We start from the raw sequence: 7,181 nt of genomic DNA on the forward strand, positions 1-7,181 counted from the left end.
CAGGTGCATTATGGTCGATCTCCAATGAGCAGCTCATGACATCCATATTTGTTTGTGCTAATGGCGCACACACACACATGACACATTATCTTACAGACTTTTCTTTTATCTGCAGACATCATCGTAACGACCAATGGAGAGCCTGTTACGTCAAAGGAAATAAAGTCCTGCATCCACTTGATCCAAGAGCTGATAGTGCTGCGTCTGAATCAGGCGGTGGCCAATAAGCTGATCAGCTCCGTGGACTATCTGAGAGAGAGCTTTGTGGGAACTCTGGAGCGATGCCTCGAAAGTCTGGAGAAGTCCAACTTTGATTCCTCTGCGCACAATGTTACGTCTGCGCATCTAAAACAGGTGGGGAGGAGCTTATGATGAACAGTGGAGCGCGTTTTGTGGCGCTGCTGAGAAGTGAAAATGTTCAAATCAAAATCAGCTGCTTTGTTTTTTCTTTTACATAACTTCATGATCCTCTACTGCACAGTTTATATTTAGTCCTGCAAGTCAACCTGTTAGAAGCTGCAAAAGACTTAAGATGATTATTACAGAAAATTCATGTTTTGCACGTTTTTATACTTCAACTCGGGTTTCAGCTGCTTCAGAAAACAGCCAGAGTGTTGAAAAAACTCTGACGTTTTGTTGCAATAACTTAATGTTTTCTGGAATCTGAAAAATGAGTTGTTTCAAAAAGCTGTTACCTAGCAACCCCAGTCGAGCCCAGCCCTGTCACCTAGCAACCCAAGCAGAACTCCAGCACATTTGGTCAGCTGGTTTTACCGCTGATTGTGCTGCATAATGGCTGTTGAAAAAGGCAAGGGTTTTGTTGTTGACTTACCATCCAGAAACCACTTGCTGCATTCTTGTTGGTTTTGCAGGAGGCCCTACTTCTGCTTTTCAATGTTGAGTTGGGGGTACGTAGCCAGCAGTAGTTTATTTGGATTTAAAGTGACAAGTTGCCCTAAAACAGCTCAATCCTGAAGAGTCCCAGAGATCATTTCAGTCTCTAGATGAGCAAAGACAGACAATAGCAGAAAAACTATAACTACAAAGGGTTGACTGCTTTTTTCAAAGTTTATATTTTGTTACCTTCCTAAAATAATGGCTTAAATTAATTTTTGCCAAAAGTGATTTTTATTATTATTATTTTTTTTTTGCCTAAATCATCTTTTGGCCATATTTTCCTTTGTCTTTACAAATATGCATGACTTCACGTTGGTTTGGTTGTAACAGAACAATGTGAACGTCTGATACTTTTCAAAGTGACAAGTATTACTCTGTCAAGTTTATTTGTAGCACATTTAATCAACAAGGCCATTCGAAATGCTTAACACCAAAAAAACATAATAAAGTAATCAATTATGAAACAGCAATAAACATCACATTTTATCAAATGACATCATGATCATCAAGCAACTTTACATCAAATATAATAGTCAATGTTCTACTTACTACTAGTCAAAAACGACTCAAATATGTCAGATTTTAGCTCTAATTAAAAAAAAAAACTTTCTGCAGTTTTCTGGAAGTTTATTCCAGATTTGTGGTTCATCAAAACAGCAATCTGGATTATTAGATGACATGTAGCTTCTAGGTGAGACTTTTAATCCTGCTCCTGCTTTCTTTCTCTTTAGTTACTTAATGCTGCCTATCATGTGGAGGTCACCTTTCATTCAGGATCCTCTGTGACTAAACTGGTCTGGGAGCAAATCAAACAGGTGACGACTCAAGAAACCTCTTAAAAAACCTTAATAAACTCTGAATTTATTGTATATTTTTAATGTTTCACATCTTTGTCTTTCTTAGATAATCCACCGGATAACGTTGGTGAACCCTCCTGCCATCACACCAGAGTGGAAGCGGAAAGTCGCCCAGGACGCGATAGAAAGTCTGAGCGCTGCCAAACTGGCCCGGAGCATCTGCTCCCAGTTCAGAACCAAGCTGAACAGTTCCCACGAGGCCTTCGCAGCGTCTTTACGCCAGGTTAGAGCGCCTCCTCTTCCATAATGCTCACCAAACCCTAAATCCATCTGACTGAGGTCATTTTTAAAGAACACTGAAACATCATTTGAAAAATATGCTCATCATATTCCCTGTTTTTATCCAGCAAATCAGCTTAACTGAGAAAGGCAAGAAAACACATTTAGCATTATTGTTTTACCAATTCTGCGGTAAACGGTGCGGCTGACATCAGGCCTGTTTAATAAACCAATTAATCGCATGATTAATTAAAATAAGCTAAATAATTTCCATTTGTATTATTATTTTTTGTTGGCTACCATAAACCAGATGATAAAAGTTTTCAGTCAGGTTCTTTGGTCTCAACTTGCTCTTTTGTTTGAAGGACAATTTTGTTTACAGAGATTTCATAATTCATTTTATTTATTTTTGTTTATTTATGTTGGATACTTAAAATGTCTTCCAGTTAAATATTCATTATAATGTAAAGTTTATTGAGAAAGCGTTCACGCCTTATTATTACCGTTATATCACCTGTAAATTGTCTCAAAACAACATTATCGAAATAACTTCTAGTTTATTGTCCAGCAAAATTTATCATGACAGGCCTTTTCTGTGTTTTATATACAACATTTCCTCTGATCATTTAAACAATTTAACCAAATGACCTCACAGAGAAAATTCTAAATAATAAAATACATATTTTGTAAAATTTCAGGAAGCAAGATGTAGACTTTTTAACACTTTCATTGTTTATTATTAGGGATGGGCTTGTATCATGTTGTTTATCCTTTATTTTTATTGAGCATTTTCACATAAATTCTAGTTTTTTCCCCCCTACTCTGTCCGTATCGTTATAATTGCTATTTCTTTTTCTATTTTATCCACCGTTTGTTCAATGATGGCATCGATACTTATCAATACATTTGAAATTATGATCAAATGCAGTTACTGTGACACAAATCACTCTTCTTTGTGACTGTTGTCCTAAAAAACAGTGACAAGTGTTTGTTTTTAGTGCAGTTATGATTGCTGTTCCCTTATAAAATGGCTCTTATCGTCACTCTTATTACTATCACAATTCAGTTCATATCACCAACCTTTATTTATTATTGTAAAAATCTCACTTCATGCCAAAGCATTCGGGACGTAAACAGCTGGATTCTCATTCATCTCTGCAGGCGCTTCCTGCTGGTTTGGACTTTTAGGTCCTAAATTACATTTTCCATCCCTTTAATTTGCACATCTTTCATGAGCGTTTTCCCACAATGCCTTGAGAACGCGGTCAGACAAGAGCAGGGGTTTTCCACTCCAGTCCACGGGACCCTCTGTCCTGCATGTCTCAGATTTTCCCTGCTTCACAACAACAGATTGAAATTGTTGTTTAGCCGCTGAAGTTGACGTCTCGCTGCTGCTGCTGCTGCTGCTGAGGTAATTTATTAGCGTGGACCCAGTTTGTTGAAGTTGCAAAAGTTTCATAATACGCAAAACAAGACTGAGGGCAGAAAGCTCTGATCTCGAGGATTTGATTATTTATAGCAAAGTAAGGTTAGAGCACATGTGTCCAACTCGAGACCCGTGGGCCAAATCTGGCCCACCATCGCTTTTAATGCGGCCCTCTAGATTCTAGACTAAACACTAAGAGTGATTAAAAATTATGTTATCAGTCAAATTAATGGAGTTTTTATCGATTTACTGCCAAAATATCAATCAGTTCCTCCAGTTTCTTGAGAATTATCATATAAAATCAACTAATCCCCACACTTTTTTGTGCTAATACATAATTGGGAGTTTATTGCAGATTTTTCTCAAAAACTTTCTTGCATGTACTAGACAGCTGCCTCAGCCTTAATTGATGTCAAATTATAGTCCACGATCTGTACAGCGAGAAATAAAAAGTCGCATTTACCAATATAAATAAGTGCAGATATTTCCAAATTAGTACCGCAAACACTTTGATATTTATTGCCAAAAAGTCACAAAAAGAATCACAAAATCCTGGAGGGACTGAAGAGATGTTCAATAACATTATTTAACTTTAAGAATTTATTGATATTTTAACAGTATTTGAACAGGTTTTATCAATACATTCAGGCACAATCAGCTGTAAGAGCATTCATGATCTTTATTTGGCTCAAAGTGAAAATGAGTTTGACGCTCCTGGGTTGGACAGACATTTACAGTAAAAACTAATAAAACAACATAATGATGATAATTGAGTTAAATTCAGTAAAACAGATCATAATGACACTAGAACAGCTGTTCTCCACCTGACTGTGCAGGATTTTTCTGTCTTATCTGTGTTTTTCCTACTTGTTTTCATAAACCTATTGCTCAGCTAATAAACTTGCATTACTCAGATAATTTACTGTAGCATTGATTTGCAGCCAGTTGCTCTAGATCAGTGGTTCTTAACCTGGGTTCGATCGAACCCTGGAGGTTCGGTGAGTCGGTCTCAGGGGTTCGGCGGAGCCTCTGCCGCGGAGGTAAAGACACACTGTGTAAAGTCGTGATGACGCCCCGCTTCGCCATCACTTGCTGCAGAGGATCACGTTACATTGCTTAGCCAATCAGAGCTGCGGAAGAGCACTGATTGAAGGAGCTCCACTCTCAGCATGGATTTGAACTTGTGTCTTTAATTACGTCAGCAAAGCTCAGTTTTTACCAAATTCTGAAGCTTCTAAATCTGCTCCTTAGTCGCATCTTTTTGGTGTTGCTACTGCCTCTAGTGGCGTGGGGGTGGTAACACAACTAATATAATTACATTACTAAATCAGAATACCGCAAAGTCTTTATAATTTATTATAAATTGTTCATTCTCTTAAGAATGTAGAGCTAATTAAATGAACTAAACAAGACCTTAAAGTGGTTCCAGTTTCTCTCGATGGCCAACCTGTTGAAACTGTGGCAGATTTTAAATACCTTGGGTTGTTCCTGGACAGTCAGCTCAACTTTGCTGAAAACACTGACTATATTTTGAAGAACTGTTCTCAGAGACTCTACCTTTTAAGAAGACTTAGTGATCTTGGTGTGGCCCAGCTAGACTTTAGTTGGGTCACCCCAATGTCTTGAATTTGGGGGGTGGTGGAGATTTATTTATCACTACAGAAGGGTTCAGTGAATGCGCGTATGAAACTGGTGGGTTTGGTACCTCAAAAAAGGTTAAGAACCACTGATCTAAATGCTCTGAAAGCCTGTGAACTCTCTGCATCAGCCTGGCAGAGTGACCGAGCCGTTTGTTTTTTATTCTTATTGTCTTTGAAGCCCAGAAATAGACCTGCGTTCTTCCTTTCATCCTCCTTCATCGTCTTATATTAATAACAATCACAAGGCTCACGGTGCTGCCTACATCTTCACACTCGCTAATTGTTTATCTGAGGTGCAGTGAAACTGATCACAATCAACATAACCATCTTATACACGCAGCGATGCGGATCGAGGCTTCGGAAATGTTTCGGAGGGAATAATTGCACTGATTGCGTTCAGCTATCAGCTGGACATTCAGCCAAGAAGAGACATGCGATGAAAATGATGTCGGCAGCAGTCTGTCACAGCGCCGCCTGGAAAACCAGCTGAGCTCTCTGGACCTGCAGAGATTAACTCCTGCCATCGTCTCAATGTGGCTTTGCACTAAAGAAGGATTATAGCTGCACACGAATGTAAAATGGTGCAAAAGGTGCAGGCTTGAATAAATGGTTCTAGAAAGTCTCTGATGTTAAAGTCTGGCTTTTTGTTCTGGTGCTGTTTGATGCTTTACTATGGCTATCGCATAGTAAAGCATCAAAATCAAACCTATCGACCTCATTTTAATTATCGGCTTCATCGTCTCTTCCTTCCTTTCTTTCTTTCTTTCTGTTGATGACACTGAATGAAAAAAGACTCAACTCCGGTGCTCTGCACTGACCCTCCCTTCCTCATTTCCTTAGTGTAATGTCCAGCGCACACTACACAAGTTGTCGGCCCATTTCCAAAACCTGAGACACACATTAGTCGACAGAAATCCTCGGTATAACGGTTCGATCGGGTTCGTAGTGCTGTGTGGTGTCCAGCCACATGAGCACAAAATAATGGCTACAAGTCCAGTTAACTAATTTTAAAACCAGGCATTAATCAATGCTTTACTAGAATCTACCTGTGACGCATGTGGCTAGAGTCAGCGTAAAATCCTGACTGAATGAAAATCATTATAATCTATTTATGTCACGTTAACGGAGAACGGCTGAAAACCTACCGGGTTTATCAACTGCGGCAGCAATTTGGCTCCAGTTCCTCTCCTTGTCATTTCTATATTCTTTCTCGAAATGTTGAATAAATATTAATGTTGTTTCCACATATCATTTCCAATGTCCGCTGGACTTCGGGTTGGGATTCCCCTCGTAATTTCCGCTCATAAAACACGGAGGAGAATCTCCGCTTTCTGATTGGCTCCCTGTCACATTCAGTGTTAAGCTCCTGGTAGGGGAAAACTAGATTGGAACGGCCACGACATCTAAATCGCACTGCAGGATGGTCGGTTACGAAATCACCAGCAACAATCTTAGATCTGCCAACGATCTAAGATTATTTTAAGGGGAAAATAGGAGCAAAATATCGTGTAGTATGAACTACTGCATCAGGATGTGCCCATCTTCTCTATTTAAATCTCGTGATTACTGAAGGGCAATACAGATTTCATAATCTGCACTCTTTTGGTTGAATTTAGTATTTATTTCCACTTTGGCTTTTTGTTGTTTAGTTTTTATTCAAGTACGTTTTTTGTTAATGGAGACTGAGAATCCATGTTATTTTTGTTTTTGGTTGTTTAGTTTATTAGTTCCAGTGTTATGTGTTCTTTTGAAAATAAAGTGCATCTATCTATGGCAGGAAATAACATTCATTATTAGTCATTTCAATTAAATCAGTGTCAAAAGGTCTTGAAACAATATCATCGTTTATCGCAATAATTTTTTAGACAATCGCTCAGCAAAGTTTATTGTGACAGGCCTATGCTTTAGATATAATACTTTACCCTCCTGTACAAAAAAAGTTTCCATTTTTACTAGGTGGGACCCGAGTACAGCTGGACTTATTTTTTTTATTTTTAACTATGTAACAGTTTTGGGGTTTTTTTTTAGATTGTTTTACTTCTGTTAGTCTTTATCCATATTTTATTGTTTCCATCTGTTATTTAGTTGGTCTTGGTTGCATATAATCATTACTATTCAGAATAATTTGCTTGTTTAGTGCTG

General features: G+C 38.3%; 1 long non-coding RNA gene across 1 annotated transcript; it reads left to right on the plus strand.

Moving 5' to 3' along the window:
- Positions 1–102: 102 nt before the first annotated feature.
- On the plus strand, positions 103–2,005 carry LOC103133276 (uncharacterized). The gene is made up of 3 exons (XR_475710.2): positions 103–354; positions 1,629–1,712; positions 1,801–2,005. It is a non-coding gene; the product is annotated as an uncharacterized LOC103133276 (long non-coding RNA).
- Positions 2,006–7,181: the final 5,176 nt, after the last annotated feature.

The sequence above is a fragment of the Poecilia formosa genome, unplaced genomic scaffold (genome assembly GCF_000485575.1).
Source record: "Poecilia formosa unplaced genomic scaffold, Poecilia_formosa-5.1.2 Scaffold2489, whole genome shotgun sequence".
In the NCBI taxonomy this organism is placed as follows: Eukaryota; Metazoa; Chordata; class Actinopteri; order Cyprinodontiformes; family Poeciliidae; genus Poecilia; species Poecilia formosa.